A 25,675-nucleotide genomic window follows, 5' to 3' on the forward strand; every position below is an offset into this window, starting at 1 on the left:
CCATACCCTGATCAAACCATAATTCAAAAAGTCATGTACCAATATGTTCATTGCAGCTCTATTTACAATAGCCAGGACATGGAAGCAACCTAAGTGTCCATCCACAGATGAATGGATAAAGAAGATGTGGCACATATATACAATGGAATATTACTCAGCCATAAAAAGAAATGAAATTGAGTCATTTGTAGTGAGGTGAATGGACTTAGAGTCTGTCATACAGAGTGAAGCTAAGTCAGAAAGAGAAAAACAAATACCATATGCTAACACATATATATGGAATCTAAGAAAAAAAAAATAAGGTCATGAAGAACCTAGGGGTCAGACGGGAATAAAGACACAGACATACTAGAGAATGGACTTGAGGATACTGGGAGGGGGAAGGGTAAGCTGTGACAAAGTGAGAGAGTGGCATGGACATATATACACTACTAAACGTAAAATAGATAGCTAGTGGGAAGCAGCCGCATAGCACAGGGAGATCAGCTCGGTGGTTTGTGACCACCTAGAGGGGTGGGATAGGGAGGGTGGGAGGGAGGGAGATGCAAGAGGGAAGAGATATGCAAACGTATGTATATGTATAACTGATTCACTTTGTTATAAAGCAGAAACTAACACACCATTGTAAAGCAATTATACTCCAATAAAGATGTTAAAAATAAATAAATTAATTAATTAATTAAATAAAATAAAATCATATTTTGCAGGACTAAAAACACTATAAATTAAAATCAAACTACAAAGCAAAAACGTTCAACATGGACTTCCCTGGTGGCGCAGTGATTAAGAATCCGCCTGCCAATGCAAGGGACACGGGTTTGAGCCCTAGTCCAGGAAGATCCCACATGCTGCAGAGCAACTAAGCCCATGCGCCACAACTACTGAAACCCGTGGGCCTAGAGCCCATGCTCCACAACAAGAGAAGCCACCACAATGAGAAGCCCGTGCACTGCAGTGAAGAGTAACCCCCTCTCGCTACAACTAGAGAAAGCCCATGCACAGCAATGAAGACCCAACAGAGCCAAAAATAAATAAATAATAAAATAAAATAAAAACACTTTCACCATGCCCTAGAGACAAAGTTTTCATATACATATTTAACATGTAAAGATAATGGTAATATAAATTAGAAAATAAAAATGTTATTGATCCAATAAAATAATATAATAATATAATAAAATAATATAATATAATTTCAAGTTATGAAATAAACTTTTAACATAATCTTTTATGTTAAAAGGTTATTATATATATTGGTAAAATACTCAAATTTGCCGATAATAAAACAATTGCAAATTAAAAAGCAAGAGCCAAAAGGTTCTCACTTTGCAGAAAGTGAGACAATGGTGTTTCAAGAAATCAGAACAACCAAGGAACTCTATCTTATCCTTCTTACTAGTGCTAAATACAGAAAGTCTGGAAGCAGCACCTGTTTATTTCAGAGTTTATCCCTTCTATTCACGCAGTGCATTAGTAAGGATACAACCTGAATGAAACTACCAGGAAAAACACTACAGTCTACACCTGTTAGCTCCATAGCAGGTAAGACATGTACTCTGGGTAGCAGTAGAAAGGCAGGCCAGGGCCCTCCTCCTGGGGCCAGAGGGCAGTTCTGAGGATTCCATTCCTTCCCATAACTGGGGCTAGTGTTACTGGTGCAGCCAGCCGTGTCCTGGGGCCCAGGGGACAGGCATGGCCCCACAGACGCCATCTTGCCCCCAGCTCTTCTCTTCCCTGCGTTTTCACGACAGTCCCAACCTGGGCTCTGAGCCCCCATCCAGCCACCAGACAGGTCCCCCAGGGCCAATCACATTGGTCATCCGTCGGCAGACCCTCAAGGACTACCAACGGCCGAAGACCCCTCCCCAGCTGGCAGCCATGCCCACTGACTTGTGACCTCATCCCTGGTCCCCGCCCTTGTCACCATCCCCCACGTTCAGGGGCCCTTGCTGCCCCTCCCCACAACCCCCATTTTATTTCTCTGAAGCCTCCCGTTCTCCATGGTCTCGGGCTGTGTGGCACCACCCACTCTGCCTTGCCCTGGGAGGCCCGTTCAGCTGACCTGCCCGAGGGCTTCTCATCCCCTCTGCAGCCCGAGGCTCCCAGCGAGCCAGGCGTTTCCTCTACCATGCGCAGTACAGCCAAAGTGGCAGATGACCGAAAACGTTTTTTTCTACAAACCAAGCATACACAGTATGTAGCGGAAAGCGTTGAGGGACGTGCAAAAATGAGTGGGTAGATGGGAGCAGAGCCCTGGACTTACCTGGGATCACCTCCAGGGCACTGCTGGTGGATTGGGGTGGAGCAGGCGACACAGCTCTGGGGGAGGAGCCGCCTGCGCCAGTACTAGAGGCCACACAGGAACTCAAACCACTGCCAACACCCTCTCCACCCCCGCCCCCCTCCCCAGGTGGCTCTGTGCAAAGACACACAAAAGAAAAGAAAAAAAAAAAAAAAGCAATCACTTCTAGAGTAGATCACTCATGGGCAGGACCCTGTGGGGCTCCTGGGCACAAAAGCCTTCCTGTGTCCCCCATTTCTTTGATTATAGGAAATAGGCTTCACTCAGCCTCTATGACCTTCCCTGAGTTCCAAGGGGCAGGTTCAAACAGTTGTTAATTGGGGAAGGCAGGGGATGTGAGGCAAGGGAGGAACAGTCAAGAAAAATAATAGTGCAGGCTTGGGGCAGGGTCCTGGTTTCCCATCCAGGGATACATGCAGCAATATCTTTGTGCTGTTTTGCAGCTACTGAACGCCCCACCAGCTGAGAGAAGTTAATGATTAACCACGGTGTGCTGCCCACAAGCCTCCCACAGGCACGGAGACCCCAGACCTGTTGGAACCAGAAAGCTGGTGATGCTGACTCCCCCTTACCTCACCACCAACCCGTCAGAAGAATGTCAGGAGCTGATCACACCCTCTTAGAACCTTTACCATAAAACGTCTCACTACCCCCTCCCAAATGGTACACACAGTCTTGAGGGCATTAGCCCGCTATGTCCCCCTTTCCCTGGCAAAGCAATAAAGCTATTGTTTTCTACTTGACCCAAAACTCTGTCTCTAAGATTTAATTCCGTGTCAGGGTACAGAGTCCAGATTCGGCTTCAATCATTAAAAAGAGTGTGGTAAGTTCATTCCAAAAAGTCATATGCTCTCCACAAGATTCCTCTTTTAATTTTCTCTGAAAATATAGAATAGTAAAATTTAATAGTTGGACAGAGTAGTGATTCCCTCAGTTCTTAGGATCTTTATCACAATACTACCATGCTAATATATCCTGTTTCCTCTTCCATAGGAAATGGCAGTGGAAGCAGGATATTGTAAACCCCCAGGCAAGTGGGATGCGTAGGGAATAGTTGGACTTCCACACATATTATGCCATGAGTGCAGTTTTGTGTATAGGCTGTATAATGGAGTAACTCAGTAGCTGCATCATTCAAACTAAACACTAAAGACTTTTTCTAATCCACATCCTCCTTCCTAAATCAAGTATCAGAGTCATCCTAAATCAAGTGTCAGTCTTCCCTTCATCTTTTTTTTTTCCTTAAAAAAAAATCAGTTTTCACACATATAAAAATTCCCAGAAATTCACCGGGTTTTTACTCTCAGGTGCTATTTTCCAGGTGTCTCCATTTTTAAACAAAGTTAATCTCAACTAAAAAAAAAAGAAGAAAAGAAATAAATAAATACATACATGGAATGGCAAAGAAAACATTCAAAGAAATGAGTATCCTATACAAGTATTCACATACATACATGTGTATTAGGTGCAAAAATTTCACACTTATGAAAGAATGCAGAATTTTTATCTTCTTTATTTTATAGTGTAATTTAAATTATTCTTTTAACCTGATATCATAAGAGACATTCCAATTCCCAAAGCTTTGACATCTGTTCTCTTTGTAAACCTTTGCCCAATGTTTTTATTAACTCAATTTAATGGAATCTTTTTTATGGTGACCTTAAGAATTTAATAACTCCTCAATGCAAGGACAATACCACCTGCAGGCTCCACTAGGATTAAACAATGGTAGTTCAATATGTCTGCTGGAACACATTAAAGACAAAAAGGGGCGGGGGGAAGCAGCTACACAAATCAGTCATTTCCCTCTGACCGACAAGTGCCGCTACTGTTCATGATGGTCAGTCCCAGACACATGTAGAAAATGTCTGTGGTTGCTAAGGCAATAGGCAGCTCACTTGCATCTCCTTAATAATATTAATCTAACTTTGATCATGTCAGATAGGCTAGCGATCTTCAATTCCAAAGTGTCTCTCTTCCTGACAGATGCTCTGCATATCTTACAGATACGATCAATATGTTATTAGTCAACAACCTGACGCTAGCCCATGAATTAATCCCTTTCTGTCAACCTAGCAGTTTCTAGTCTTTTGTAACCTCATCCTCAGTATGGATGGGACCCAGCTTAAACCAATTAAGGTAAAATTAACTTTTTTCCTTGTGCTAATCTCTATCTATGTTAATTTGAATCTCTGTGGACAGCTGCTCCAAGCAAATAATTTTATGCTTGACCTTTTTACGTGCAAGATTAAAGTGGTATAGATGTATGCATGGGACATCAATGAGCTGTCTCTATTTTCACCCCCCCCCTTAACATCCTAGTAGTGTTAGAAAAAAATTCGACTGAATACAGAGGATTGCTAAATGACAGTGATATATTTATTTGGGTTGCAAAAAGGACTCTGTCACTTTAGCTTTGTGTTTAGTATATGCAGTACCTTTGTCTTTTTGAAAGGTAAATTAATAATAAGTGGTGACAGTACTATGCGCAGCACTGTAGTTTTGACAAGCAAAGGATGTTAACAGTTATAATACGCAAAACCAATCATTTATATTCCTGGTACTTATGTGATACAGTGACACTATCTGCTAAGAAATAAAGCACTGATTGGAAAGATTAGCTTTTTCTGAGTCAAGACATTAAAGTTAGGCTTTCTCTATCACTTGACCAATGTAAAGATTATATTAGGATAGTATAGCAAGCTTTATTCTTAAGAACCTAGCAAGTTTAGCTTTGAGCATCAGTGACTATCCTGTTTTAAAGACTGCAGATCTACTAATCCCCAGGCCAACAATCGAAAGAAGTTTGTCTCCTGGGCAATATTATTTCCATTTAATATCCTTTCCTTCCTCTTCTAGCACACCCCACTCTCACCCCTTAGCTGGCTTTGGTCGCTATCTAACCTCTTTTAAGGCATTTAGGGGAATCTTGCTTTCCTCTCCAAATAAAACCTGTTCTGAGGAAAAGATAAATGACAAGTCATTTTCACTTCTGTGTGAATTTTAAAAGAAATAAATTTCCTCCTCCAGCTCTGTGAGAATAAAGTCTTTGACCCTGCTACTGAGAAGTGGAATATTGATAAGGAAGCAATTGAAATATTTTTACTTCAACAAACTCTGGATATTGGTTTTTGTTCACAAGTTATTATTGCATAGGAAGCAGAGTCTACAAATTGAAAAAAGGTCGGCTAAAACTAATGAAATAGTAATTCATTTTATATTTTCTATCATTTGCAGAATCCAGATGTATATATATATAACCTATATGTTTGTAGAAAGTGTTCTGATAAAATAGCAAACATCTATATACTTTGGCTATCTACATTTTTATAAGTGACATTTGCTTTTATTTATTCTGCTTCGAATTCATTGGGATGCCCAAATATTAAACATTTTCTCATCAGTTCTGGAGTCTTCTGTCATTTTCCCTGTAAGTAGAGAGTTTCCCCATCCTCTAACTCTTTCCTTCTAAAATTCCATATAGGTGTGTTGAGTAGTTTCACTCTCCCAAGCCCCTTAATTTGTTTTTCACATTTTTCTGTCTCCTTTTTCCTCTAGACCCTCTGTATGTTCTTCTGCTATGTGGCAGAAGATCTCTACAAGAAAATGCACTCTGTGTTGGGGCTCAGAGCCCCCAGGTTCAGCCTCTGTGGGGACCCTGTGGGGCTGAGCTACACTGAGGGAGGCAGGTCCAGGCCGCCAGCTCCCCTCCTAGCTGCCCACAGAGGTGGACAATTTTTTATGACACTTTTTTTCTTTCTCATATTGTGTCTTTCAAGTAACAGCTACATTGTTTCTTCAAACAAAATAAACATATTTATTTCATGTCCTGTGTCTAATAAACTACAATATGTTAAGTATATGTGTATTTGCTGCCTACTATTTCTGCTGGCTAAAATTCATTGTTCTTTGCTTCCTTGTGTGCTTTGTGATTCTAGAGCTCATGGGACTGTGAGATTTATTTTGGTTTTTGTATGAAGGAATGAATCTTGTATAAAGAATTATTTTGGTTCCTCCAGAAATAAATTTTTGTTTCACCAAGTTTAGACCACAAATTCAAATGAGGGTCATAAAGTTATGAATCCCCAGCGAAGACTTTCTCCCTTCCTCCAAGGGCCCAGTTGAGATATTTTTTGTTGTTGTTCTTTCTTTACATATGTCCAATGTATTTCTATTTCATCCTTACAAGGAGAATGTAATATGTGGGTTCCAGCTACATGTAAATTGTTTCCTATTAGATTCCCCACAAGTTTTCCTAACCCAAGACTTTACCTTCTGTCCTTTGATTCCCATAGAGTCCTCAAAAATTGTAACTTGTGTAAGTATAGAATTAATCTCAGCTAATCTGTAGCAAACTCATACTTACTTCCAGAAGTGCCTGGAGGCTTTGTGTGACCCTAGGCCAAACTTAACTATTTTGTACTAACTAATGATTAGTGTAGTTCTGTGCTGGGATTTGAGACAAACCAGGAGGCAAGTTGCACCCGCTTATCAGCATTGTTTATAGAAAATGAACAGATTGATGGTTTGCACCTCGTTTCTGTTTGTTTCTCTTGGCTTTTGCTGTTACATTAACAGAGGAGTGTAAAAGCCCTCCTCCTTCAGTGAAGCAAAGATGCCAAGACCTAGGTACAGTCTCCCTCCCCACCGTGTAGTGATTAACAATCTGATGACAAAGTGTGAGTTGTATAATTAAGAAAGGACTCTGGGAGCTGTATATATAAGTCTTGGACCAGTCTGATGTTTGCCTGTGCTTTTCTTTCCCCTGCTGTACCATATATTTTACCTTAGTGAGTATATACCCCATGGAGTATTATGAATCCTTTCAATTATCTGACCCTGTGTAATTGCTGCTCAAACATTTGGCAGATGCCCTCAAGGCAAAACCACCTTCAGAACATTCTCGCCTCCTGCTCAAGTCCCAGGTTTCCTGATCTCTTTTTTTTTAGCCTCCTGGAATTTCTTATTTTCTTGCCAGAACAGCTTTCTATTTTTAAATATTTTTAAAATATTTTACTGAGTGGTTTTAGCTGCTTTCAGCTTTTAGGATGTCTGATATGTCATACTGACTGAAATGAAAGTCAGTGAAAATTAATATAGAAAGAGAGAAATTCTAACTAAAGGAGATACCACCTAGTATTTTCTCTTCAGAATATTAAGAATTGTTTCTACTGAAATAAATTGCCAAATGCTCATTTTGCATACCAGCATTACCATCACTACCATACACATACATGCACACACACACAACTACTTAGCATTATGTATATGTGTATACAATTTATGTATAGAATAAATTAATAATTTTAAATGTTGGGGAATTTACAATGTTCCCAAAATAATTTTTCAACTTTGTTGATGTTGCCAGATAGTCCATTATTAGTATGTTTTACTTTGGCCTTAAATATTATCCCATACAAAATGACAAATTACCATAAAAGAGATTAAACCTTATGCATAATTGTCATCCTAAAGTGAATGAATGAATATATCATCATTTTTTTTTACTGATTAACAAGTTGTAATGAGAAAAGAAGCGGGAAATGATGAGTTCATTGGTAAGCCAGAAGTAGTCCTATAGGAACAGAGAAGTATGCTAGCACAGAAAAGGGGAAATAAGAAGAATCTAGGGGACCAAAGGCAAAGTTGATCATGTGCGTTTAGTTCTGGCCCAATATCCCCTGATAACCTGTGAAGAGTGTCATTGTTCCACCTAACACTCTTTCGTTGGCCAGGTTGTATCTATTTGGCAAAGTAAAGGGAAGAGGTACCTTGTTGCCTATGTGTGTCTTACCTGCTTGGCTTCCTTTTAATTAGCACCTGCCCCTTGTCTGAGTGGTGGGTGCCGGAGCCTCAGTGAGTGCTCCACAACTGAGCAGCTATGATGAGGCAGCCTCTTTCAAAAAGATTCTAAGCTTCATTTCTGAGCTTAGGAGATTTTAGCTGGTTTCATTTGTAGAAAATCTACAAATAAACCTTTCACCTGAAAAAAGATGAAAGACATTTCACACAGAGAAATCATCCAGGGATCCAAACAAGGAGACAGCTGGAGATAGACTACTTAAAAATCTGTTCTGCTGGTTCTGATAACTTAAAAGAAGGATAAAAATGTCTGTATAGAGCTGAGAGAGGGTGAAATAAGGCACACAGTTTAGTGACTTCTTTCCATTGGCTTTTAGTCCTTCTAGTTAGCTGAAGAGGCTATTTTGTTCTGTGAGAAATACATTGCTGTGAACTAAAAAAATAAATGACGATAATGATTCAAGAGCAATATTCAATCTTAATTGAATGTCTGGTAAAATACTAAGTCTGCCAAAATATTTTTAGGGTTCAGACAAAACTAGCTAATATCTTAAATTAAAATAGAAAACAATTAACACACTTGTTTCCAGTTTAAGTTTAGTGGTAAAATGGGAATGAATGTTGTCTATCAGTGGAGATTTACATATAACAGCTACTTTACACTATTCTTATAATCTCAGTAAAAAAAGTGTCAGTATTTATAACAATAATAGTAACTCTCTTAACCTCATTTTCTGGGCGGTGGGCAGTGGAAGGCATAGGAGCATCAGATGATTATTATTTCATGTTCAGATACATTCCCATGCCCCCCATAACAGTTCCATATCTCAAGAAAGTGCACACTCTGGAGGCGCTTTTCAGTGGGTGCTCAGATATCTAGAGTTCTCTCCAAGTACAAAGATACCAGGCCTATATAAATTAGACTAACTCTGAATGCCCTGGAAATCTAATATCCTGATTGCTTCATTCATGTCACTCAAGACTTCACTGATGTTAACCTTGTGGGAGATACCACTAGAAATTAAAACTGAGCAGAACTTGAAATAGCAGGGATTAGCACAACCGTAGGTGACTGAGATTCATGAACCGTATTACATGTCTTAGAAGGAAAGAGTGTAGCAATCAGGATCTTAATGGTAAAAATCAGTATGAGCTGTCAGATTCTGACTTTTTAAAGTTGAGCTAAAATCACAATTGTAATTTGCAGGAGTTGTAGCAGGCAAATATCAAAAGGGGTCAGCAAAGAGCTGTCTGGTCTGGTGAAAGCATTCAATTTGAAAAGTGGAGAAAGAGGAGGAAATTAATTTAATGTGGATTAATTTACATGAAAAATGCTATTCCAAACAGGTATCAAATCACATCCAAGGTGACCCCTGACCTTTTGGATGTTATTTTGTCCCTGTTTTCTCCCTATCTCTCTGAACATTTCTCCTCAGTTTTCTTGTCTGGATCTTTTATTTCTATATGTGCCCCTTAAATATTTCTTTTCCAGAGTTCTGGCCTTGGCCTGATTTATTCTTGCTTTTCATATTCTCCATCTCTTTATTTTAATCTATATCCTTTCATCCACTCCCATAGTGATAATTACAAACAATATGCCAACAGACCCCCTGTTAGCATATAAGATAGCTTTAGTGCCAATTAGAAAATGTTGTCATTTCTTGCCAGATGGATTTCAAATAGCTATCCCTGCCTTCAGCATAAAAAGTCTCCTTTTCCTCCAGGCTGATGCAGTCCCTACTGGGGTTGAGAATGTCTTGGTCAAACTAATGGCTGTTTTTTACTATCTTTCAACCAGACATTTACAAGGAAAATACAGTTTCTTCTCTTTGCTATGTCTGGTGCACACTTTCCAGTCCTTACCTTGTCTTTTCAGTATTTGAAAATACTTACCTCTTCTTCCTCAAAATGTTCTATATCAGCTTTAGGGCAGTGTTCTGTCCAGTTTGTTTCTTTTACTACTTTTCAGCTCTGTGTGTGTGTGTGTGCGTGTGCATGTGTGTGTGTGTGTGTGTAGTTTCAATATTCTTTCTATGATAAATAAATATTGGCATTAGAGAGGGGGTCAGCTCTCAGTCTTCCTACTTTTCTCTCTACATCCTCTACACAGATGCTGTCACATCCATGGCTTTAAGAAAGTTCTATATGTTGAAGACTCCCTAGATTTATACTTATATCCACATAGATGATGTCTTCCCTTAGAGGTCACTTGGGCACTTAAAAATAAGCATGATCAAAATATAATGTACACCTGCTTCCCTAACCATGATAATTCTTGGGCTGTATCCATAACTATAAGTAACAGAATCATCTACCCACTTACACAAGCCTGAATATTGGAACTCATTCCTAATTCCTTCCTCTACCTCTCCTTCTTTCATCCCTCACAAAAAGCTAATCCCCTTCCCTCATTTATCTTCCAAAATACTAATACCTTCTCCAATCCTCTCTATTGCTGTTAGAATTACTGTCTTATTAGATCACTACAATAACACTTATAATAATCTGTTCTACTCTACTTTTGGCTATTCCACCACAGCCTTCTATAGTGTGTCTGGTCAGTTCACTATCCTATGCATTTCTTTTTAGCTGCTCTACAAAATCTACGTAGAAATGTATAATATTCTTAAAGTCTGTTATTTGCTCTTCAACTATAGTTCTAGCTACATCTCTAACTTCTCTGTCTCCCATACACTGTCTCCAGCTGTAGTAATAAAAATGTTTCAATAAAAATAAAACCATAATAACTGCAAATATTTACTAAGCATTTACTATGTGCCAAATATTGCAGTTTCCTAAATAAAGGAAACTCTCTCATCTCTTGTCTTTGTGCTGGCTACACTTTCTCTCTAGAATGACTTTGCATTCTGTTTCTTTACCAAAGCCTGTCCTTCAAACAAGGTGCCAGCTCTCCCTAAATTAGGTGCATCTTGTCTGTACTCTCAAGGTATGTTATTCATAATGTCTTAAAATCACAAAGATATACAGACAAAACCATTATATAGAATTCAAAATGGTTAACGTTTTTAAAATATTTTTGTTTTTGAGCACACAGGGTGCACATTGTAGCTTCATGTATGGTGGGAAGTGGGGAGAGTAAGTGTGGGTCCGGATGGAGGGGCAGGGAGAGATTGGGCTAGGATGCACTGAGCATTCAGGGGCAGTTCAGAGGAAGGCAGAATCAGGCTCAAGCCACCGATGCCCTGACCACTTTTCCTAGAAGAAGCCAGACCTGGAGAGAACTCTGAAGTTGTACAGACCAGCAAAGGAGTCCTGGAATGAGAAACACCTGGGTCCCCTGAGTGCCAGAGACCCCTCATCCCAGAGGGGGAGTCTGGCTCACATCACCTATCAAACCGACCCCAATTTGATGCCTCAATCAAGTCACAGTGCAGCAGTGCCTCACCCAGTAATCAAGCCAGGTGTGGAGAATCAGGCTGTGGCCCAAGGGCTATGCAGGGGTAGGACCTCCCAAGGTCAGAAATAGTGAACTTTGCATTCTTGGGAAGGAAGTCAAATGTCTTCCAGGAGGCCAAAGGACTAGTGCAGCAACACAGGCTTCTGGAGTGGCCCCTGGGTTATAGATTTAAAGTTAAACCATCTATTTACAATTTATGCAGCCAAAGCATTTGATATACAGAATTATATCATCCACATTTAGCACACACATTTAAAGACCTCTAAATATAATTGAGACTAAAATATCTATAGATAATTAATGAGAAATGGAGGGGTTATTTTTGGTTTCTTTGTTTATTTATTTATTTATTTATTTTTTGCCTTTAGAGACTTGTCCTTAATTATCTTTAAGGTTCTTTTAGCAATGTAGTGATAAATACTATATTTAACATTTTGATAATATTAATTATGTATTCACTCTATTATCTTTGGGGAGATTACTGACATCTTGCAACCAGGCATTATTGGAATCAAAATAGCAGTTTTGAGTCTATAGTTGTCCTGACTACATATTTTCACTAAGGATTTTTAAAATGAAATGTAAATCCTAACTTTTTCTCTAGTCAGTTCCATTTTAACTGTCAAATTAAATTTAGAACAATAAGCCTAGCTCTTAAGCATGTGATTCAGATATGCTCCTAGCATCAATACCATAGGCAAGTTTTCTCAGCTTCATATGGAGAAAAGATGTGACACCTAAGATCTTGTCTTGAATTTCTATAACATTGAAACATGCAACAATCAAAGGAAAGGAGAGAAGTTATTAATCATATTCATTTTGAGGCGAAAGCTTTGAATATGGAAGAGTTTCTAACTTTTCTTTATATGTTTCAAACCTTTAATACTGTGTAACCCAATTTTGAGCAGGTACAAGCCACTCTGGAACACGGTTTCAACGTTGCTTTTCTTTTGTGGAAAGGTAATCTGACTATAGTATCTGACTATAGTAAGACAAATTATATCAACATTCATCCAAAGGAACTTAAAAAGAAACCCGCCCTCTATTCCATCAATAGTATTTAACTTCCTACTTCTTAAATCCTGGCTTTAGGTTTATTCTTTTTTAAACTGGATCCTGTCTGGATGCCTTTTCCTATGTATACTTTTGGCAGATATTTACTTGTCTGCTTTTCCTTCCATGTTTCAGTTCAGCTTCCAGGTGTTATCCTTGGCCTTCAGTCATACCATCTTGTGTCAAATTTCTAAGAGATCTTTTACTTATAATCCAGAAATTAAAGGAATTCGCTTTCAATCACACATACCTAAACTAGGAATAAAGACTTCAACTTTGTTAACAAAATTTATTAGGAATATATCTGCTTTTATTTTGTAAAAGATAATATTGAAAAATTTTAAATCATATTAAAAGCAAATAGATTAAATCCATTTATTCCAATAACAAGAACTAATGAGTTACTTGAGAAGAGATTTTAAATCATCTTTACTTTAAAAAAGAGATTGGAGTCAAGAAGAGGAGGAACTCAGAATGATCTGTGAGTCCATGAACTCAGAATGCGTGTGCAGGGAAGCCAAGCTGAGCAAAGCAGAGGGTCCTTTTTCAGAAAAATCGGACCCAATCATGGGACAATGCTGAAGCAAGGCCAGTTTGGTTCAGAAAAGAATTTGAGGACCTTTTACTTTCAAAACATATTTCATTTTCATTCATTTCAAATTTTATATTGAAATTATATGTCGAAATGACTGTATCTGCCACTAGTCTACTCTACAAGCATAGGAAATATGTGGTTTTTTTGTTTGTTTTCAATTATTGTATCACCAACATCTAGGTCATGGTTTGGCAGGTGGTAGGTTCTAAAGACAAGTTGAAGAATGAATGGTAGAGAAGAGGCATGGAAATCAGTTAGTGAGTCCTACTATGTGCAGTCTGTATTAGATAGAATATATGTCAGCTTGACAACTGAGTCAGCAAAGATTTGGCACCATGAGGTTACGTGACATTTAATAATCAGAGTCCTGGTTTCATCTGACATTAGCCTACATAAATGGTGACAAAGACGGTTCACATTATTTTCTATGTGACTTGAAACTTTATTTGGTTTGTAATAAATTATAAAAAAATCATTTTTACTGCACCACCTTGCTAAACATATAAATAAAACTTTTATGAAAATTCAGTACTATGATCCTTTTTATATATTCTTTGATGTAGACATGAGATCATTACAAGAAAGGAATAAGCAACAGGATTTAAAATCACCTAAACCTAATAATAATAAATTCCCCTATGAACTCACTGAATCTACTCCATTTGTACACTTAGTATCTGTACAAAATAGTTGACACTCCTTATTCATTTATTCACTCATTAATTCACTGATTCATTTATTCAATGAAAATATGTTTATTATTATTATATATCATTGTGGCAATTGCATTATGTTCATTTTGGGTTGAATTATTGAAAGGGCTCATGTGATTACTGAAAAGGCTCATGTGACCACACAGAATGGCTTTTATTAAAGCCTCCAGTGAGGCTTTACTAAAGGCAATATGTACGATAGAGCAGGAGAAACAAAACACAAGCAAACATCTAGGAGGTCCCAGACATTCAGACAAAGATTTTCAGGGTTTTTCAGGGTCTTCTCGCATTCTCTTAGCACATGCTTCATCTCAACATCACAAACCTTGAAGATATCTGTAACATATCTTGGCATCAGGGAAGCTGAGGCTAAACTTTACTGAGGGCTGTTTGTTTTGTTTTTGTTTTTGTTTTAATACTCCATTAGTCACATAGCAAAACTAGATTGTGTAACTGGTTAAATCAGTTACACATTATCGAGCTACACATTTCTATAAACAATGTTGTAATGGCTCCAGTGGAGTTTTAGGGCTTTAAGGAGCACAAAATAAATCACTAATATAACATTTCATTCCTATCTTGGTCAAGAGTTAGTAAGCTCTTTGGTGGCACAGAGCCACCACAGATCAGCTGCAAGTTAACAGTATCTTAGACACTCTTCTTTCCCTGGAAATTGGAGGTTGAATTGCACTTTTTTCTCTGTGTAAGCACCAGAGTACTGACTAAGGTAAAGGAAAAGGCTCCTCTTTGATTCCCGAGGGAAAAGAGTGCCAATAGAGTCAAGGTAAGCAGTTTGATGCATGTTACTTTTATCTGGGTAGTATGATTTTTATCCTTCCAAAGCCACTTTTCGCCATTGTCCACCCTGCTCTGTCTGCTGAAGGCTGCTCTCTGTGGACTGCAACTCTGGGGTCAGTTGGCTTCTAGTGGAGTTTGGCCAGTGAGAGCCAAGTCATTCCTCTCATATAGGACACTCTTCCCCCACTACACTGACTTTTTCCATGATTTACTTTAACCAAAATAGTTTATAATTTCTCCTTAGAAATTATTTCTTCTAGGAAGCATATCCTGTCCTCCAATAATTACATGGTCTTCCTTATCTGTGTGATCACACAATACTTTATACATCCCCATCAAAATATTTAAAATATTGTACATTTTTTGTTTTTGTTTTTGTCCTAATTCCCCATTAAACTTTTCAATGGAAGAAAATATATGTTTTATATATTTATTATTTTTTCAAAAACTTATTTCTGTGTCTAAAGCATAGTGGACACTAAATAAATATTTATTGAACCGAATAGTTAACTAAAGGATAAATAAAATTGTTAAAGACATTCATTTGAGTTCCAAGTCCACTGGCTTAAATACTTAAGGAAAACTTTAAGGGGCTGAGATATAGGAATGTATTCTCTTAGGTACTGATTATATACAAATTTGAGGCTATCACACTTTCTTTATGCTCTCCATTAGTCCATTAACATGGACTAATGTGTTTTTTACATTGCATTATAATATGATTTAAGGTTAAGATTTTTTCTATTCTTATTTGATTTTCTCCCAATAGTTTATCATTTCCATAACTTGAATTACCAATCACAAGCTCACTTCCACTGTTATGAGTTTAATACTTAATACCTGCACCCTTGACTTTTCCTTTCATGTGAAGGAACTTTCAGTTGATCAATGTTTGGTCTCTTTCTGCCTAAAATAGGAGGAGTAACTTATATGATTGATGTTTTGGAAAAACAACTGGGTTTGCATTGCTTCCTTCATTTTGGGATCTGTTTACTCAAAGAAGAAATACATTCTCATATCCTTTTAGCCATATGATAAGCTTAGCAGGGTAGACATTCATGGGGAAAACCCATGGACTTCAACTACTGCTAAATAATGGGAGGCTATCTGTTTCTATTTTTTAAAATTATTATTCAAATAACCATTGTACTTGTATAATTAGGTTATATCCTTACATTTTGATATCAAAAGGTGACTCCTATTTCAACTGGTTTCAAATTTAGGCAGAAAATATAGGGTTTATTTATTCAGACGCCTAGACACTCCAAGAATTTCAACCATTTTACCTCCAGCCCAGACGTTTCTTCTGAGATTCATGCACAAACGTACAACTGAGAACTGAATAACTACATTTTGATATTTCAAAGATGCATCAAACTCAACACTTTAAAATTTTTGTGCCTCTATACCTCATAGTGCATATAAAATCCATTTAAAAGAAGTTAACTGAACATTTGATATGTAAGAAAAGAAACCAACCACTGATTATTAATTCAAGTGTGGTCTTTGTGCCTGCTGATTCTCTTTCCATTACACTGAGGTACTCTGAATTATAGGTGGCAAAATTAACATCATTAGTCTGATTGGTCCTTCATTTGGACAATCTTAAAAGATAGGCAGACTTTGAATGGTTTAAAATATCCTTCCTGGTCGGACTCCTTTTTCTCTCCTATGTCTCCTCTCAGCTCTTCTGCTTGCCAGTCTGCATTCCAACCACACAGGTCTTTGTGTTCCAGATGAACTGTGTCATCCACAGAACTTTGCCTCTGATATTTCCAGGTTCTTCTCTCCACTTTTATGCCTGACTAAATGCCATTTACCCATTTAGAATTATCATATTTGCTGTGTTCCTTTTAGAATTAAGAGGTTTAGAATTATCATATTTGTTGTGTTCCTCCTGGAATCTTCCTTTATCTTTGCTTTGGATAGGAACTGCAGCTACACCCATACATTTAATAAACTGTTTTAAACTTCTTGATGCACTAATTTTAGTAAATGCAGTTTTCCAATTTTTAAATCTGTGTCAAGATGATGACGGGGTCTATGTCTTCTTTAATATTATATTCCCAGCCCTAACATTACTTTAATCATATATAAAGGTAAATAGAGTAAGGAGTGACCAAATAATTTTTTAAAGTCTCTCTTAAATTTCCCAACGTAAAGCTAACTAATAATTACCATAAATAGTTGGAATCAAGAGACATAAATTTTATTATCCCTCTAATTATATTTTATTTTTCTTTTGGCAATTTCTTTGCTTATTCTAAAAATAAAGATCACTGATCTGGTCTCATTGAAAACACTACTGGGTAAACAAAATAAATAACCACAACTAGTATAATTTCACACGTGACAAAATAATCTCTTTATTATCAATATATTTTAAAGGGAATATTTATATTAAGAATAATACAGAGATGGACCTTAAATTCCTGAAGAGTGAAGAAAACACTATTTAAAACATAATATAGGGGTTATGATGCTTTCCTAGAAAAAGGATTATTAAGTTAATATATAAATGATGGAAAAAAAATAAGATTCAGTGAAATATTAATAGTTGTCCAAAGGAAGTGTCAAATGATAGGAAATTTTTATCTTATTGATGGATATAGAGCATTGTAAAAGCTTAATCAAATAATTTATGAGTAAGTATACACAATGCTGGAAAATAAATATTCTCTACAGTGATATGAATGCCCTGGTCACTTATTATCTCATATATTAGGGATAATATAGCAGGATCTACACATGGCATAGAGAGAAAATTTCACAAGATAAACTAATTCCTCTGCTTCAGTCTCATGCTCACTGAATCCTGTGAATTACTAATTGAGTTCTTAAGCCACTAAATATTGAAGCAGATGTGGTCCAGTTTGAATCTATGGAAAGAAATATATCTAATAAAATTAATCTTAATACTCAAATACCCTTCTGGATTATAGATCAACCTGATTATTCCTAGGTGAACTATTAAACTTGAGTCTGTGACCTACCTCCTGCTGTCTCCCCAAGAATCTGCCTGAGCTGCTGAAAACCCACTTTTACATACCAGAATTCTAACAACACTGCATATGAACAGAAATAATGTTATCTTAACTCAGTATACAAGCTGGTAGCATAGCTCATACTTTAATTCCTTCTTATGAAAAAGTAAAAATATGAAATTCACTTGAAATAATATGTGTTTGCAAATTTCAAATAAATGTATTTTTTGAAAAACCCACAGAAAACAAATTTAGAAGACCTAATGCATATGTCCCACAAACAAAGTAGAAAAGATATTGCATGGTAGATGCATTAGGCCATTTTTGTATTTTAGAGCATAGTTATATACATGAAAAAAAGCATTAATTTTCTTTCTAGTGTTCTAGTGTAAAATATGTTCTGACCCCTTGTAGTTTCGTAACTGGAATGACTTCTCTATGAAGTAATATATATTTCTTCATTCGAATTCAACTAAAGTATTTTATGACAACTACAAGCTGGAATAACATAATCGAAATTAATCATAGTAATGCTAGAAAGTAAATGCATTGGTGGCAGATGTTCATATGAAATAATTTTTGGTACTGGTTTCTTGTAGAATATTGAGCAAAATGCAATGTTATAATAAGAAAATTTCCAGTATGAACTGAATTTCACAAAATAAAGCATTTTATATAGTTTTTATCTTGTATTTTGTACTACTCTTAAATTTGGAATTTTTATAAGATGATACATCTGCTTAACCAAGTAAGATTTTTGCCACATTCCCCTTAATTTTATAGTCATAGCTCTCCTCACTATGCTTTTTCCTGTCCATCAGGAAATAACCCATTGTTCTCTATGAGCCACTAAAGTAGGACTTTTGTTAGCAGGGTACAATTTCTCCATAAATAAGATCACTTTATGAGGTGAGAAGCATGTAAAATTCTGTTGGTATCTTAGTGTGGAGAGAGACTGAAATGCATAAAAACATCAGTAAAGCCGGGAATCCTTCATGTAGTCCTGAAGGCCCTACTGTGTCTGCAGTAATCAAATTACTGAGATATGTGAGATAGAATATTACCTGCTTTAAGAAAACTGGAAAATTTTCCTACTTTTGCAAAGCTATATTTATTCAAGTCATATAACTGACTTCATGATACAGTTATATTCTTGTAATATAGATGCTGAAAAGTATGTGATCGTGACTGATATTTGTGTTCTAAATTCTTTCAGAACAATTTGTCCCTTAAACCTTTCTGCCCTTATAATATCTCATATAGTTTTAGTCTCTGTCAATGTTCACAGAGGTTTGATGATGGTGAGAGATTTATTTTTTAAGGTCCTTTTGACATATGAGGATGCAAAGGGAAAGAGGAAGAATGCTACTTTGTTCCACATAGGACACAAGGCTGAAAGGTTCAAATTGTATTGATATTCATGAAGCAAAACAACCAACTCTTATTTTTGAAATATTGAACGTAAACTTACAGACTGCCAACAAACACATGAAAAGATGCTCGACATCACTAATCATTAGAGAAATGTAAATCAAAACCACAATGAGGTATCACCTCACACTGGTCAGAATGGCCATTATCAAAAATCTACAAACAATAAATGAGGGTGTGGAGAAAAGGGAACCCTCTTGCACTGTTGGTGGGAATGTAAATTGATACAGCCACTATGGAAAACAGTATGGAGGTTCCTTAAAAAACTAAAAATAGAACTATCAGATGACTGAGCAATCCCACTACTGGACATATACCCTGAGAAAACCATAATTCAAAAAGAGACATGTACCACAATGTTCACTGCAGCACTATTTACAATAGACAGGACATGGAAGAAACCTAAATGTCCATCAACAGATGAATGGATAAAGAAAATTTGGCAGATATATACAATGGAATATTACTCATCCATAAAAAGGAACAAAATTGAGTTATTTGTAATGAGGTGGATGGACCTAGAGTCTGTCATACAAAGTGAAGTAAGTCAGAAAGAGAAAAACAAATGCCGTACGCAAACGCACATATATGGAATCTAAGAAAACGGTACTGAACCTAGTGGCAGGGCAGGAATAAAGACACAGACATACAGAACAGACTTGGGGACACAGTTGGGGGGTGGGGAGAGGAAGCTGGGATGAAGTGAGAGGGTAACACTGACATATATACACTACCAAATTAAAATGGATGGCTAGTGGGAAGCTGCTGCATAACACAGAGAGATCATCTCGGTGCTTTGCGACGACCTAGAGGGATGGGATAGGGAGGGTGAGAGGGAGGCTCAAGAGGGAGTGGATATGGGGATATATGTACACATATAGCTGATTCACTTTGTTGTACAACAGAAACTAACACAACATTGTAAAGCAATTATACTCCAATAAAGACATTAAAAAAAAGATTTTAAAAAATGTTCCATTTTACATTTCAAAGAGATTACTAACTAAGTGATTAATTAACTAAAATGCATTCAGACTGTAGAACAATGGCCAGGAGAAGGTTGTTATTTGAGTTAAGAAAATACCTATTGGTATTTTAACATAGGCCAGTGTTGCTGAAAAGGTCAAGCTCCCTAGATGCATGTGACTTCCAGATGTCTTCTCTCGAAGGGTGTAGCAAAGCTACAGAGCTGAATAATAGGCTTTCCTTTCTCTTTGGGAGCTAATTTGATAAGAATTTTTTAAATTGTAGATGTTTGTAGTGTAATGCTCAGATATTTTGTTAAAAATTTTTAGTCCCATTGACACTCCAGTGTCTATACTCTCTTTTCCACATTTCAGATCATGCACAAACTATATCTATCAAATTAAATTCTTTGTGAAACATATCTTCTGCTTTAATTCCAGTTATTTTGGACTCCTCAGCTTCTTCTGTTCATCACATGATTGTTTTCTCTTCCTGAGTGTAAACTCATCCATCCCTCTTTCTTCTTTAAGTATTTCCTGGCCAGCCATCTGAATAGTGACACACTTTATCTGTGCTCCTATAGTACCTGAATATACTCTATGCATTTTTTTTTTTTTTTGCGGTATGCGGGCCTCTCACTGTTGTGGCCTCCCCCGTTGCGGAGCACAGGCTCCGGACGCGCAGGCTCCGGACGCGCAGGCTCAGCGGCCATGGCTCACGGGCCCAGCCGCTCCGCGGCATATGGGATCCTCCCAGACCGGGGCACGAACCCGTATCCCCTGCATCAGCAGGCGGACTCTCAACCACTTGCGCCACCAGGGAGGCCCTACTCTATGCATTTTTATTCTTGATTCATTTATGTCACTCTATCCCAGATTATAAATTCCTTGATAATAAAATGATCATGCATCATTGTACTTGTATTTTCTCAGGAATTAACATAATGCCTGGCATGTAGTATGTGCTCACAAAATGATTAACTGTTCAATAAAGTGCATCTACCTATCTGCTTACTCAAGTCTTATCTGTCCTACAAGAAACATATAACCACCATTGCCAAGAAAAACCTTCATACAGAGTTATCTCCTTTAACTCATTCAACTCCTGAATAGATTAACATATCAAAATAAAAAATAATACTAATTATAATACTAATGTTAACAAAACTATTCTGAAAGAGACAATAGCACTAACAGTAATACAATTTTTGGCATGTATTGATTAACATGTATTATACAGTGTGCTAAGTGCGAGAAAATAAGTGATCTGTCCAAGGCAATACAGCTTGGGCTGAGGCACATTAGAAAGTGAATCTGTTCAAAGATGCGAATGTGCATTTGCATGTCCAGTCACGTAAGTTAGTTCACACGTCTGGTGTAAATTGTCACGTGTGCACGTCCTCTACAAGTGGTCGTGTTTTTGTGTACTTTACTATACAGTACTGTATAGAGTATGGTAGTATAGCATTTTTATTTCAAACCCAGGATGTCCAGAAGCAAGAGTAAAAGCAGTGGGATGTAGCTGGTACTGTACTGTACTTTTCAAGGTACCGTACTGTAAGATTAAGAATGTTTTATTTATTTTTTGTGTTTGTTTTCATGTATTATTTGTGTGAAATGTATTATAAACCTATTACAGTACAGTACTATATAGCCAATTGTGTTAGTTGGGTACATAGGCTAACTTTGTTGGACTCACAAATGCACTCTCAGAACGGAACTCATTTGTAGGTAGGGGACTTGTGTTTTAAGATCATTATGAACGTTGATTATCTAACTGGCAAAAATGTTAAAACACAAATTTAGACTGAATTTTTAAGCAGATACAAAATGATATATATTCTGTAATATAATTCTCTTCAATAATTTTAAAAGTCAAAATTTGTGTCTAAAAATGTAGGTATTTTAATTATTTGGGGTTTAAATTTCATTATATTTCTTGCCTTTGAAAGTTTCTTGCCTAGAAACTTTGAAGATACGTGTTCTAAAAGTTATTTATAGAACCATTCCATTTAATATAAAATAAGGAAAATTATGTTTCTTCATTGACAGTAAGAATATGGCAAGTGTATATGCATTTATTTCAGTTTAGATCTATGTTTCAAGCATTTTCCCAGTGCCTAGGAGTCTAAACTTTCTCCTAGTCACACTGTAGAATTTGAAGTCTTTTTTTTTCCCTTACATGGCTTTTAAATATTGCCAGTTTCAACTCTTTAACCTCAAGTTTAATCAAAAAGTTAGAAAAAAGGAAAACCCAAATATTTCTAGTGTGCATATGTTAGTTTATGAGTCAAAAAAACTAAAACTATAAACATGAACATATTATGAAAGTTCACCAAATTTCTGGATCTATAAACTCTCTTTCACTTTAGGATCAAAATCGAAGGTATTAACAGTATCAATATATCAGTATCAATATATCAGACAATCCACCTAACAGTATATTTTGCATACATAACTGCAGCAGTATCATAAGGATAAAGTGGTCTTCTCTGGGTCACTCACATGGAGAATCTATTATCTTTACTTTAATGGTGCAGAATAGAGAATGATTATAAAAAATACTGCTTATATTTTGGAAACTCCTTTAAAATGGATTCTCCATTTCTTTGGGTGTTGTTTCACCTTCTTTTCAAAAATTTAATATTTGTTGAGAGACATGATTAATGCACAAAGAAGTCCGGAATTTTCAGTAAATATGGGACCCATTATAGTACCTCCCTCAGGAAAATGCTGAAGAAATCAGCCAGCACGCCAAGTACACTTGATCCTTCTGTGGCAAAATCAAGATGAAGAGACTAGCTGTGGGCATCTGGCATCGTGATTCCTGCATGAAATGATAGCTGGTGATGCTCGGACCTATAACACCACTTCTGCTGTCACAGTAAAGTCGTCCATCAGAAGACTGAAGGAACTGAAGGACCAGTAGAAGTGCCACCATTTGAACTTTTCTAGCCTATAATACTGGGTTAATTTATGCAACAAAAAGTTAATATTGTTACACAGAAATTAAAATAAAAAGGTACTAAGAACTGGGTGATTATAGGAAAAGGTAAACTTACAAAAAAAAAATTCAAACCACCCCCAAATTTACTTCTACTTAACTAATTCTGTTTAACTCTAATGTTTAAATAATATATATGTTTCATAATCTACTCTATTTTACAGAAAGAACAAGGGTTTTATGAACCACACACAAGAAAAGAGACACAAATGTAATAAGAAAAAGTAATTTAAGTAAAAATTAGCTACTTGTTATTTAGAAAAAAAATTTTTAATTTAAGATATTATTGTATAAGTTCAAAAATAAAAGAAGTTTCACAACAAACATGATGTGAAAATCATATCTCATTATGAAACATTTGCAGAAACTGTAATGATTAAATATAAACATTGCAGTGCTAAAACGGTAATAAGCATCACCAGTTTAAAGAATTGTGTCATTAAACCACATTTTGAGGTTCATTATTATTTCACCTGTAAGGAAATTGTGCTATTTCAGAAACCATCCACTTTGTTCCCCATCATTACTTACTAGGGATGTCAAAGAAAATATTAATTACCAACAGTTTCATGTGTTATGCATTGAGATATCACAGAGGGTGGACTGTGAAATGTTGAATAATGGCCCATCAAAGATGTCCACAACCTAATCCCCCAAACCTTAAATACCTTACCTTCCATGGCAAAAAGAACTTTGTGGATGTGATAAGATTAAGGATCTTGACATGGGAACATTGTTCTGGATTATATGAGTGAGGCCGATTTAATCACAAGGGTCTTTATAAGAAGGCAATAAGAGGGTCAGACACAGATGGCATTGTGATGACAGAAGAGTAAAGATTTGAAGATGTTATATTTCTGGCATTGAAGGTGGATAAAGAGGCCATGAACCAAGGAATACAGGTTCCCTTTAGAGCTAGAAAAGGCAAGAAAATCAATTCTCCCCTAGATCCTTCAGAAGGAATGTAGCCCTTCTGACCCATTTTAGGACTTCTCATCTTGAGAACTGTAAAAAAAAAAAAAAACTATAAAAGAATAAACGTGTTGTTTTAAGCCACTAAGTTTATAGTAATTTGTTACAGCAGCAATAGGAAACCTGTACATCTCCCTTCTGCTAAAGACTACTTCCAACGATCTTGATGCTAAAGGCATTCCAACTATGTTCCTGATTCAAAATTAGTTTCCTAGGAAACCTGAAAATTAGCAGTGCTCTGAGGAAGCAAAATCTAACGTGGAACCTTTCCAGGAGGAACACACAACAAATGTGCATAGTGATGTTTTCCCCATTACTGCTCCAATGATAACTACAACCTTATATTTAGTTAATTATGCACTTCAGAAAGGAGTGTTTTCAAGTATTTCAAAGACACAGGATCCAACTCGACACTGATACCCATAGACACAAAGTGTTTTCAAGTCCTTTTACATAGATGGAGGATGCATAGGGACTAGGTAATTAAAGGAGACTTGGTTCAGTTAAAACTCACAGTGGGTTCACTTGAGACATAAACTCTAAATGTATAATTGGAAGAGACATATTTGATAATTATTATAACCCCTACATTGGGCCCTTGGCCAGGGGAAAAAGAGCTAGTACAGTACAAATTGGCAGGTAAAAGCTTTTGCTACTGAAATTTTGGCCAAGAGAATGTAATAAAACCTATTTTGTATCTGATGGGAAATAATTCTCCATAACTCTCTCATCTTTCTTTATGCCCACATATTAGCACTCAATTCTCAGGTTCATTTACATTCCAGAAGATAGAGACTGTCTCTTCCCCTCCCAGGTATCTGCTTACTTACATTACAGGGTAGTAAGAATGAAGTCTCACTCTAGAAGGAAATATAGGCAGGTTTTCCAGTACCCCTCTTATAGGAATGGGTAATTTCTAAGCTCAGCTGTGACACGGCCCCACTATGTGCATAGCATCCACATGGACTCCCATCCACATCGCCCCAGTGGAATTTGTGGGTCAAAGGGAACCTATGTCACCTGCTACACCATGAGTAGTAAGATGTCTAAATTTATCTGACTTGTCTCCTTACTAGCTGAATCTATGGAAGTGTGACCAGCCATACTAGTGACTGCCACCACACTTTTATTAGGGAATGTATGATTGTTTTACAGTAGTCTAACACACATTCCAATGATGGTTTGCCTTTCCTGACTACAAGAACTTAACCAGCACCATCAGCCAAAGACTTATAGAAAGTTATATCCACTGACACAGACTCCTTCATAATATTCCCTGTTATACAAAGTCCCTCATAATGTAAAAGACCTATTTTCCAGCAAAAAAAAAAAAAAAAAAAGGTGCTGCAGTGGACACATGAATCTGAGGTTTGTTGGCTCTATCACATTCAGTGCCACCCAGAACACTGTGCTGATAGAATGCAAAAATGATCTCTTGAAGATTCAGCTGAGCTATCCTTTTGGAGATCATGACATGCAAAGATAGAGTACTATTCTCCAGGACACTGTATGCACCTTGTATTAATGATAATGATATGATGCTGTTTCCCCAGGAAGCAGGAAGTAAGGGTTGGGGTAGGGGTGTCTCTGTTTATTATCATACTCAGTGATCCATTTCAGGGAATGTGTGCTGTATAT

The 25,675-nt window shown here is 36.8% G+C and overlaps 1 pseudogene; it reads left to right on the top strand.

The window, feature by feature from the left end:
* Window positions 1-2,128: 2,128 nt before the first annotated feature.
* LOC132503423 (large ribosomal subunit protein eL43-like) lies at window positions 2,129-22,990 on the top strand (annotated as a pseudogene).
* Window positions 22,991-25,675: the final 2,685 nt, after the last annotated feature.

This window comes from Mesoplodon densirostris, chromosome 2 (assembly GCF_025265405.1).
Source record: "Mesoplodon densirostris isolate mMesDen1 chromosome 2, mMesDen1 primary haplotype, whole genome shotgun sequence".
Taxonomy (NCBI): domain Eukaryota; kingdom Metazoa; phylum Chordata; class Mammalia; order Artiodactyla; family Ziphiidae; genus Mesoplodon; species Mesoplodon densirostris.